Source organism: Eretmochelys imbricata, chromosome 1 (assembly GCF_965152235.1).
Source record: "Eretmochelys imbricata isolate rEreImb1 chromosome 1, rEreImb1.hap1, whole genome shotgun sequence".
Taxonomy (NCBI): Eukaryota; Metazoa; Chordata; order Testudines; family Cheloniidae; genus Eretmochelys; species Eretmochelys imbricata.
The window spans coordinates 331,618,454-331,630,129 of NC_135572.1; the positions used below are offsets into that span (position 1 = coordinate 331,618,454).

The 11,676-nt window shown below is 50.8% G+C and overlaps 1 protein-coding gene across 8 annotated transcripts in view; it reads right to left on the reverse strand.

Annotated features, from left to right (window-relative positions):
• The window catches only part of ERGIC2 (ERGIC and golgi 2), a 73,830-nt gene extending 72,370 nt beyond the window's left edge, over positions 1-1,460 (reverse strand). For 7 of the 8 annotated variants that reach the window (XR_013348093.1, XR_013348090.1, XM_077835249.1 and 4 more), the window contains exon 1: positions 1,330-1,460. The gene's annotated coding sequence lies outside the window, so the exon portion shown is untranslated. The remainder of the gene's footprint in view (positions 1-1,329) is intronic. The other variant, XM_077835230.1, reaches the window with a different exon arrangement.
• Between the last annotated feature and the right edge of the window lie 10,216 nt (positions 1,461-11,676).

Here is an 11,676-nt window from a genome sequence, read left to right on the forward strand (position 1 = left end):
GGGGGATTCGCGGGGAGGGGGCTCAGGGTGGGGAGGGGTGCGGGGGATATGCGAGGAGGGGGCTCAGAGCAGGGTGGGGAGGGGTGCGGGGGATTCGCGGGGAGGGGGCTCAGAGCGGGGAGGGGTGCGGGGGATTCGCGGGGAGGGGGCTCAGAGCGGGGAGGGGAGGGGGGATTTGTGGGGAGGGGGCTCAGGGTGGGGAGGGGTGCGGGGGATATGCGAGGAGGGGGCTCAGAGCGGGGTGGGGAGGGGGGATTCGCGGGGAGGGGGCTCAGGGTGGGGAGGGGTGCGGGGGATATGCGAGGAGGGGGCTCAGAGCGGGGAGGGGAGGGGGGATTCGCGGGGAGGGGAGGGGTGCGGGGGATATGCGAGGAGGGGGCTCAGAGTGGGGTGGGGAGGGGGGATTCGCGGGGAGGGGGCTCAGAGTGGGGTGGGGAGGGAGGATTCGCGGGGAGGGGGCTCAGAGTGGGGTGGGGAGGGGTGCGGGGGATATGCGAGGAGGGGGCTCAGAGTGGGGTGGGGAGGGGTGCGGGGGATATGCGAGGAGGGGGCTCAGAGTGGGGTGGGGAGGGGTGCGGGGGATTCACGGGGAGGGGGCTCAGAGTGGGGTGGGGAGGGGTGCGGGGGATATGCGAGGAGGGGGCTCAGAGTGGGGTGGGGAGGGGTGCGGGGGATTCACGGGGAGGGGGCTCAGAGTGGGGAGGGGTGCGGGGGATATGCGAGGAGGGGGCTCAGAGTGGGGTGGGGAGGGGGGATTCGCGGGGAGGGGGCTCAGGGTGGGGAGGGGTGCGGGGGATATGCGAGGAGGGGCTCAGAGTGGGGTGGGGAGGGGGGATTCGCGGGGAGGGGGCTCAGGATGGGGAGGGGTGCGGGGGATATGCGAGGAGGGGCTCAGAGTGGGGTGGGGAGGGGGGATTCGCGGGGAGGGGGCTCAGGATAGGGAGGGGTTCGGGGGATTCGCGGGGAGGGGCTCAGAGTGGGGTGGGGGGATTCGCGGGGAGGGGGCTCAGGATGGGGAGGGGTGCGGGGGATATGCGAGGAGGGGGCTCAGAGCGGGGTGGGGAGGGGGGATCGCGGGGAGGGGGCTCAGAGCGGGGTGGGGAGGGGGGATTCGCGGGGAGGGGGCTCAGGGTGGGGAGGGGTGCGGGGGATAGGCGCGGAGGGGGCTCAGAGCGGGGTGGGGAGGGGGGATCGCGGGGAGGGGGCTCAGGGTGGGGAGGGGTGCGGGGGATAGGCGCGGAGGGCGCTCAGGGCGGGGAGCGGTGCGGGGGGCAGGGACACCGGCGGTGCTGAGGGGCAGAGCGGCTGGGAACGGGGACAGGCGCCTACCTCCCGGCCGGCCACTGACCGAGCAGCGGTGAGCGCTTCCCGGCGCTCGACTCCGGCAGCCCCGTGCCTGCGCCTCCGGGTCTGGAGCGGGTGTCTTCCGGGCCAATGAGAAGGCCGCGCGTGCCCTACCGCCAGCAAGCACCGAGACGGGCCGGCTGGAAGGGACCGAGAATGTGCCTGTCTAGCACTCCGCGGAGGCCGCGCTCTATGGTTCTGCTTCTTGCTCCTAGCCGGGGCGTTCTCTTCTCCCCTCACGAGGCGTCCTACGCGCCCGGCCGGGCCGGGTGACGGGACGCGCCCGCTGCTCCTGCGTCGGGATCCAGCCGCTCAAATGCCGCGATTGATCCGATTGACAGTAGCAGCCACCGCTCCTTGTCTGCTGACTTAACAGAGCCTCTGGGGGTCGCGTTTCCAGGCTCCCGCCCCCACCCCTCAGCCCAAAGGCTGGAAACAGCCTTTGGTTTTGTTTTTTTTTAAAGGAGCTGCGATTCTTACAAAATCCCAGGACTCCCGGAGCTGGGGCTAAAGGAAATCACCCAATAACATGAAACTCTTGATAAGAGCATGAACATTGGCAATGCAGCATCCTGCCATCAGCTCCTGTCCCGCATCCACAGGTTCGGCCGATCGCAGCTCCCACTGGCTGCGGTTCGCCGCTCCAGGTCAATGGGGGCTGCAGGAATGGCGGTCAGCACATCCCTCAGCCCACTCCGCTTTCCTCAGCCCCCATTGCCCTGGAGCAGTGAACCACAGACAGTGGGAGCCGCGATCGGCCAAACTTGCGGATGCGGCAGGTAAACAAACCGGTCCGGCCCACCAGGGGTTTTCCCTGAACAAGTGGGGGACTGGCTTTGAGAACCACTGATCTACACTACAGTTTTGTCAACAAAAGTTATGTGGACCATCGAAAAGCGCTATAATAACATCACTATTGCGTGTTTGCACTACGTTCCCTCTTTCTGTAAAGCGTGTCCACAATTGGTGCTCTAACATCAACAGAGAGAGCAGTGCACTGTGGGTAGCTATCCCATGGTGCTACTGTCCACCTTCTGCAGGTAAGACTTCTGGGAAGGCAGAGAGGATCACAGGATGTCATGGGGCGGGCTCAATGTCCCATGATGCATTGGTTTCCATCCCAGCACTCTGTGGGCTTCTGAATGGAGGGATCTTAGTGTTATGCAAGTCTGGGTTGACAAACTGTGGCTGCAGAACTTTTGGATGTGGAAAGCCACCACGGGCAGCTGGTGAACCGGCCATTGGGGAGGCTAGCCCCTGGCCCCTCCCCTTCTGCCCAAGGCCCTGCTCCTCACCCTCCCCTTCTACCCTCCCTCCCCTGCAGGGACCCAGAGCACCCCCACTGTGGCCACCAGGCCCCCTGCCCCAGCTCCAGAGCTCTGGTTAGGCCTCCAGCGCTCTGGGCGGGCCCCCAACCCCAGCCCTGGAGTGCCGCCAGCCCCAGAGCTGCGGCATGGTCCCAGCGCCCCAAGTGCCAGGTGGGCAGCATGGCTCCAGCACCAGCTGCCCCGAGTCCCGGTGGAACTGCAACGCCAGCCCACCCCAGCCCCAGCCAACCTGGGCTACTGTGGAAGAGCAGGAAGGAACTGCAGTGCGGGAAAGGGCCTGGGGGCGGAGTGTGGGTGGGGCCATGCCAGGCTGTTTGGAGAGGCACAGCCACCTGAGGCGGGGAGCTCAAATGATGCCCCCATTACCCCTCGCTTGGGCCAAAAATTTGAAAGGTCTCAGTTCTGCCTTCCTCCTGTTCTGCTCCTCTCATGGTACTGCTCTGCTACCTACCCCAATGAAAGAGAACTAACAACTTAAAATGCCTTGTTCAAAAATTTTAAGTAACACTTAACTTTCATAAAAAGAAAAGGAGTACTTGTGACACCTTAGAGACTAACAGATTTATTTGAGCTTTCATGAGCTACAGCTCACTTCATCGGATGCACGCAGTGGAAAATACAGTGGGGAGATTTTATATACACAGAGAACATGAAACAATGGGTGTTACCATACACACTGTAACAAGAGTGGTCAGGTAAGGTGAGCTATTACCAGCAGGAGAGAGAGAGAGAAAAAAACCTTTTGCAGTGATAATAAAAGAGAGCCATTTCCAGCAGTTGACAAGAACATGTGAGGAACAGGGGCGGGGGGGAATAAACATGGGGAAATAGTTTTACTTTGTGTCTTTACTCCCAGTCTTTATTCAAGCCTAATTTAATGGTGTCCAGTTTGCAAATTAATTCCAATTCAGCAGTCTCTCCTTGGAGTCTGTTTTTGAAGATTTTTTGTTGAAGAATTGCCTCTTTTAGGTCTGTAATCGAGCGACCAGAGAGATTGAAGTGTTCTCCAACTGGTTTATGAATGTTATAATTCTTGACATCTGATTTGTGTCCATTTATTCTTTTACATAGAGACTGTCCAGTTTGACCAATGTACATGGCAGAGGAGCATTGCTGGCACATGATGGCATATATCACATTGGTAGATATGCAGGTGGCCGAGCCCCTGATGGTGTGGCTGATGTGATTAAGCTCTATGATGGTGTCCCCTGAATAGATATGTGGACACAGTTGGCAATGGGCTTTGTTGCAAGGATAGGTTCCTGAGTTAGTGTTTTTGTTGTATGGTGTGTGGTTGCTGGTGAGTATTTGCTTCAGGTTGCGGGGCTGTCTGTAAGCAAGGACTCGCCTGTTTTCCAAGATCTGTGAGAGTGATGGGTCGTCCTTCAGGATAGGTTGTAGATCCTTGATGATGAGTTGTTTTTTTTTCTCTCCTGCTGGTAATAGCTCACCTTACCTGACCACTCTTGTTACAGTGTGTATGGTAACACCCATTGTTTCATGTTCTCTGTGTATATAAAATCTTCCCACTGTATTTTCCACTGCATGCATCCAATGAAGTCAGCTGTAGCTCATGAAAGCTTATTCTCAAATAACTTTGTGAGTCTCTAAGGTGCCACAAGTCCTCCTTTTCTTTTTGCGGATACAGACTAACACGGCTGCTACTCTGAAACTTAACTTTCAAATGCCTGAACAGCAAATGTAACTTTTCTTGTCTGCATAGTAAACACTGGTATTTTTATCTGTTTGAATAATCAAAGTGGTGCTTTCCGTGCCTTCTTGGTTGCAAAGATTTGAACTGCTTTCTGCTGAAGGTCCACAGTCTGGGCCAGCTCATGCTCTATTGAGATGGTTGCAAGGCCGACCAGCCTCTCCTCTGTCATTGTGGAGCGTAGATCTGTTTTTATTAACTTCAGCTTGGAGAAGCTGCGTTCTCCACTGGCAACAGTTAAAGGAAGTGTCAGAAGTATGCGCAGAGCAACAAAAGCATTTGAAAAGAGGGTGGTCATCTTATCATAGAATCATAGAATATCAGGGTTGGAAGGAACCTCAGGAGGTCATCGAGTCCAACCCCCTGCTCAAAGCAGGACCAATCCCCAACTACATCATCCCAGACAGGGCTTTGTCAAGCCTGACCTTAAAAACCTCAAAGGAAGGAGATTCCACCACCTTCCTAGGTAACGCATTCCAGTGTTTTACCACCCTCCTAGTGAAAAAGTTTTTCCTAATATCCAACCTAAACCTCCCCCACTGCAACTTGAGACCATTACTCCTCATTCTGTCATCTGCTACCACTGAGAACAGTCTAGATCCATCTTCTTTGGAACCCCCTTTCAGGTAGTTGAAAACAGCTACCGAATCCCCCCTCATTCTTCTCTTCCGCAGACTAAACAATCCCAGTTCCCTCAGCCTCTCCTCATAAGTCATGTGTTCCAGTCCCCTAATCATTTTTGTTGCCATCCGCTGGACGTTTTCCAATTATTTCACATCCTTCTCGTAGTGTGAGGCCCAAAACTGGACACAGTACTCCAGATGAGGCCTCACCAATGTCGAATAGAGGGGAACGATCATGTCCCTCGATCTGCTGGCAATGCCCCTACTTATACATCCCAAAATGCCATTGGCCTTCTTGGCAGCAAGGGCACACTGTTGACTCATGTCTAGCTTCTCGTCCACTGTAACCCCTAGGTTCTTTTCTGCAGAACTGCTGCCGAGCCATTCGGTCCCTAGTCTGTAGCGGTGCATGGGATTCTTCTGTCCTCAGTGCAGGACTCTGCACTTGTCCTTGTTGAACCTCATCAGATTTCTTTTGGCCCAATCCTCTAATTTGTCTAGGTCCCTCTGTACCCTATCCCTACCCTCCAGCGTATCTACCTCTCCTCCCAGTTTAGTGTCATCTGAAAACTTGCTGAGGGTGCAATCCATGCCATCCTCAAGATCATTAATGAAGATATTGTAGAAAACTGGCCCCAGGACCAACCTGTGGGGCACTCCACTTGATACTGGCTGCCAACTAGACATGGAGCCATTGATCATTACCCTTTGAGCTCGACGATCTAGCTAGCTTTCTATCCACCTTATAGTCCAGTCATCCAGCCCATACTTCTTTAACTTACTGGCAAGAATACTGTGGGAGACTGTGTCAAAAGCTTTGCTAAGTCAAGGAATAACACATCCACTGCTTTCCCCTCATCCACAGAGCCAGTTATCTTGTCATAGAAGGCAATTAGGTTAGTCAGGCATGACTTGCCCCTGGTGAATCCATGCTGACTGTTCCTGATCGCTTTCCTCTCTGCTCAGTGCTTCAGAATTGGTTCCTTGAGGACCTGCTCCATGATTTTTCCAGGGACTGAGGTGAGGCTGACTGTCCTGTAGTTCTCTGGATGCTCCTTCTTCCCTTTTTAAAAGATGGTCACTACATTAGCCTTTTTCAAGTTGTCCGGGACCTCCCCTGATTGCCTTGAGTTTTCAAAGATAATGGCCAATGGCTCTGCAATCACATCCGCCAACTCCTTTAGCACTCTCGGATTCAGCGCATCCAGCCCCATGGACTTGTGCTCTTCCAGCTTTTCTAAATAGTCCCGAACCACTTCTTTCTCCACAGAGGGCTGGTCACCTCCTTCCCAAGCTGTGCTGCCCAGTACAGTAGTCTGCGAGCTGACCTTGTTCCTGAAGACAGAGGCAAAAAAAGCATTGAGTACATTAGCTTTTTCCACATCCTCTGTCACAAGGTTGCCTCCCTCATTCAGTAAGGGGCCCACACTTTCCTTGACTTTCTTCTTGTTGCTAACATACCTAAAGAAACCCTTCTTGTTACTCTTAACATCTCTTGCTAGCTGCAACTCAAAGTGTGATTTGGCCTTCCTGATTTCACTCCTGCATGCCTGAGCAATATTTTAATACTCTTCCCTGGTCATTTGTCCAATCTTCCAAATGTGCACATATATTCCAGAACAGCCTTTAGAGTTGATCCTGCTGAAATGTATCTTGAAAGGGCTTTCAGTTCATCTTCTCCATCACTTGCATCAGTATCGCACATGTCATCATGTGTCAACACTGTCTCTAGTGCCCTGCGTTGCTGGTGTAGGTCTTCTTCAGGTATAGTGAGGAGTTTTGGAATATCATAAAACATCCCAAATATACTGCTGTGTTTCTTGAACTGCATGAAACATCTTCAACTGACTGTATTGCACAATCTAGCACCTGGTTAAAGAATTCAACTTTGAATTGTTGTTTGGGGTCTCATATGGTTTTATCCCGTGCCTCATAATCAAAATGTCTTCTTCTTCGGTGAATCTTGTATTCTTGAATGGGTGGGAAAATAGCTTCAGCGTGAAGTTCCTCTGCCAACTTCTGTGCACTCTTCAGAACATTTTGAAATCCCTCATCTGACTGGTAAGACTGTAGGTATGACTTTGCTTTGTCCAGTTGTTCCATTGCTCCAGATATCTCAAGGTCAACACCTTGGAGTCTCTTGCTTACAACATTTATTTCAAACGGTATGTCATGCCACAACACTAAGCCACACAGAAATTTGAAGTTCTGTATGTTTCTGGTGATTCCATTTTCCTCTGACACTGTTCTCCCATGAACAGTTCCTGTCATAGTTGCCATTATGGAGGATAATGCTATGGCATCATCTGTCTTCCCAATTTGTTGTTTGATAGGTTTTATTGCCTCCACTCGACTTTCCCATCGTGTGGCACTCAGTGATTTCAGTGTCAGAGAGGATGTTCCCAGGTGTTGCTTCAAATTTTGCCATTGATGAGTTGATGCAGAGAAAAATATATAGATACTTTGAATTACATTAAAAAATTTAGCAGCCTCACTAGAAACTAATGCTGCATCACTGACCACCAAGTTCAATGAATGAGAACTGCATGGGACAAAAAAAACTTGTGGGTTTAACTCTCGGATCCGTGTCTGCACTCTTCTGTTCTTTCCTCTCATTTTGGCACCATTATTGTAGCCCTGACCTCTCATGTCAGCTATCACAATTCCCGTATCTTCCAGCTTTTTAAGAAACACGTTTGTCATACCAGCACTTGTAGTATCATCAATGTCAATACATTCTAGAAAATGCTCTCTGACAATCACATTTTCACTAGGTTCACAAGCAGAGACATTTTCACTAGGTTCTGTTGTTGTTACAAAGCGCACCATTAAAGTCATCTGTTCTGTATGGCTGACGTCAGGTGTACAGTCAAGAATAACAGAGTAATATCTTGCTGACTTCAGATCTGCCACAATCGTCTGTTTGTTTGACTTTTGTTGCCAGTAACTGTATGACCTCATTTTGAATTGTTTTTCCAAGGTAGTGGTGTGTGTTCATTTCTTGGGAGGTGACTCTTCTTAGATGCTCCTCGAGTACAGCATCAAACTGAGCCATCAGCTCCACAATTTTAAGGAAGTTTCCATTGTTTGGCACATACAGCTGATCTGAAGTGCCACGCAGTGCTAGACTTCGGGTAGCGAGCATTCTCACAATGGCAATGAGCCTTTTCAGAACATTTTGCCAGTAAAGGGACTGTGATGCAATCTTCTCCTGATGCTAATCATCTATGGTGGCCTTTAACCTTAGTCTCATCTCAAGCTCTTTCCACCTATGGAATGCTCTCTGGTGATTTGCTGCCTTCTCATGGCATGCCAGATTTCTAACCAGATTTTTCCAGTCCTTTGTTCCTGTGGAACCCAGTGTGGCTGGAACATTAGACTGGAAGAGTTTGCAACCAAAACAGTATGCAGCATTCTGGGTTTTTGAGTACAAAAGCCATGGCCTCTCCACTTTGCCACCATTGGGGATTTCACGCCAGTAATGTGATGGATGGAAACTTCTATTTTCATTGTCTTTGGGGAACATGAAGTTTTTTACTTGCTGTGGCCCACGCAGTACAAGGAAGTCCCTCAGGCTACTGCTCAAGGGAGTCCACAGTCCTGGATCATTTAGACTTAAGGAACTAAACTCAGCAGCAGCTGTTTCTTGCGCCTCCACTACACTCTTCTCTGATCTACACTTTTCTTCAGGAATGTGCACGGTTACATCCATTTGAGCTGGAGATATGGATGCTGCAGTAGCTGCCAGGTCACCTGCACTCTGACTAACTGGAAAATCAGGCATCTCCTCACCACTCACATCCTCACTGCGGTTGGAAGGCTCACTGTGAACATTTGTGTCTATGTCTCTCAGGAGAGCTCCTTCCTGCTTAGATAGAAAAGCTTCCTTTGCTTTCTTTCTTTTTCTGAATGCTGCCCCAGAGGGGCGTTTTCTTCCTTCACTCATGACTGCTGTTCTGTGCCAGCTATAGTGGCTCTCAACACTCAATTGAAGGGGACAAATTGAAGGGCCGAACTGGCTCCTACTACTTCAGTTGACTGCCTGTTCTCCTCAAGAGGGTTCAGGGAAGCAGCAGGAAACAGGAAGCTCCCTGAGAAGCTGGTGTTAATCAGTCCAGGCTCCTGGGGGTGCTAGAGAGATACATAAGAGGCTCCTCCTCCTCTCTCTCCCTGTACCTCCTGCTGCTTTCTGTTATTTCCTCTCACCTTTTCTCCTGCCTGCTTGCCATGTCTCTTGTGCCCTCCTTCCTCCAGCACAGCACTCCACCATCTCTGTGCATCTAGAGCTGAGAGAATACAAAGGCACCAGCAGCAGACACAATTTTCTACACTCTGGGTCCTAGTGGCGCGCCCCCCCGCCCCCAGTGTGGCACCTGAGGCAGCTGCCTCAGTTTGCCACATGGTAGGGCCAGCCCTGGGCACAGCCTCCCCTGGTCTATGATACCTGCCTCCCATTAAAGCCACCTTCCTGGAACTTGTGGCACCTTAGAGACTAACCAGTTTATTTGAGCATAAGCTTTCGTGAGCTACAGCTCACTTCATCGGATGCATACTGTGGAAAGTGTAGAAGATCTTTTATACACACAAAGCATGAAAAAATACCTCCCCCCACCCCACTCTCCTGCTGGCAATAGCTTATCTAAAGTGATCACTCTCCTTACAATGTGTATGATAATCAAGTTGGGCCATTTCCAGCACAAATCCAGGTTTTCTCACCCCCCCCCCCCAAACCAAGATAACCTGCAAGGTAACCTATTTCCCCTTATTTTGGTTTGTGTGTCGGTGGCGGGGGGGTGAGAAAACCTGGATTTGTGCTGGAAATGGCCCAACTTGATTATCATACACATTGTAAGGAGAGTGATCACTTTAGATAAGCTATTGCCAGCAGGAGAGTGGGGTGGGGGGAGGTATTTTTTCATGCTTTGTGTGTATAAAAGATCTTCTACACTTTCCACAGTATGCATCCGATGAAGTGAGCTGTAGCTCATGAAAGCTTATGCTCAAATAAATTGGTTAGTCTCTAAGGTGCCACAAGTACTCCTTTTCTTTTTGCGAATACAGACTAACACGGCTGTTACTCTGAAACCTTCCTGGAACTGTGTGCAGAGCTTGCCCCAGCCCTGATGCACAAGGGCACCTCCTAGTGGAGAATTGTGTGGCGATCGCAGTGTGGAAGTTGGCGACTCCAGACTGTTACCGGTTGGTCGCTAATCAGTTTGGAGTCAGGAAGTTGTCTGTGAGGGCTGCGTTAACACAAGTGTGCAGGACTATTAATCACATCCTGCTACAAAGGACTGTGACTCTTGGCAATGTATGTGAAATAGCGGATGGCTTTGTGGAAATGGAATTCCCTAATTGTAGTGGAGCAATAGATGGAACACATATTCCAATTTTGGCCCCAGACCATCTTGCAACGGAGTACCTCAATAGAAAGGGGTACTTCTCCATGGTATTGCAGGTGCTTGTTGATCATCATGGGCAATTCACTGATATCAATGCAGGATGGTCTGGGAAGGTGCAGGATGGTCTGGGAAGGTGCATGATGCACGCATCTTCAGGAACACTGTCCTGTACAGAGAGCTGCAAGCAGAGACTCTCTTTCCAGACCAAAATTACAGCGGAAGACATTGAAATGCCCATAATGATCATGGAAGACCCAGCGTACCCCTTACTCCCATGGCTCATGAAGCCTTACACTGGAAACCTGGTCAGCCACAAGGAGCATTTCAACAATAAGCTGAGTAGGTGCAGAATGACCAAGGACTGTGCATTTGGTAGATTAAAAACGTACTGGCGATGCCTTTGTGGCAGGTTAGATCTAAGTGAGGAAAACATTCCAGTGGTCATAACTGCCTGCTGCATGATGCATCATCTTTGTGAGGCAAAGAGTGAAAAGTTTGCATGGGGTGCAGTGCTGAGGCAGATCACTTGACTGCTGATTTTGAGCAGCCTGATACCAGGGCTATTAGAGGGGCACAGTGGGGGTCAATTCGAACCAGAGAGGCTTTGAGGCAACATTTTGAGAATGAGAACCAGTCATGTGTATTTCTAGACAGCAATCTACCATGCTTCATTAATTTGAATTTTGTTTGTTTGCCTAACAATTGTGATGGTTCCTTAGTGGGATTTGTAGTAAGCAAATGATTAAACTACATGTATATGTTTTACTAGCAGCTGCAATCACAATTTGTAGGACGCAAATAAAAATTGGTTATCTTTCAGAGAGTTTGTTTTTATTAAACACCAATTAACACACACAAAAGGCTTGATGGAAAGGGAGATAGCAGTGCAGGCCAGTGTAGGCTCTCACAGCTGCCCATAAGTCCAGCTATCATTTTGGAAGCTGTCTGAAGGGGTGGAGTGAACAGGGTATCGAGATGTTCCAGGAATGTGCAAGAAATGGGGAGGAGGAGTTTGGGGAGGGCATGGAACACAGTTCTGTATTGGCTGCTGGTGGTGGTGGGGAGGGTGAATACACATCTATTCTGACGGTAGCATGATTAGGGACTTCAGCATTTCTGTTTGCACCTCCATGACTTTTATCATCCGCTCATGGGCCTTTTGTATGAGCTCCTGATTCTCCTTTCTGCCCCGCCTTTCCATTTCTCTCCACTCCCTACATTCTCTTTTTTTCTTCCTCAGGGGAGTCAGTCTCTGCCCGAAACATGTC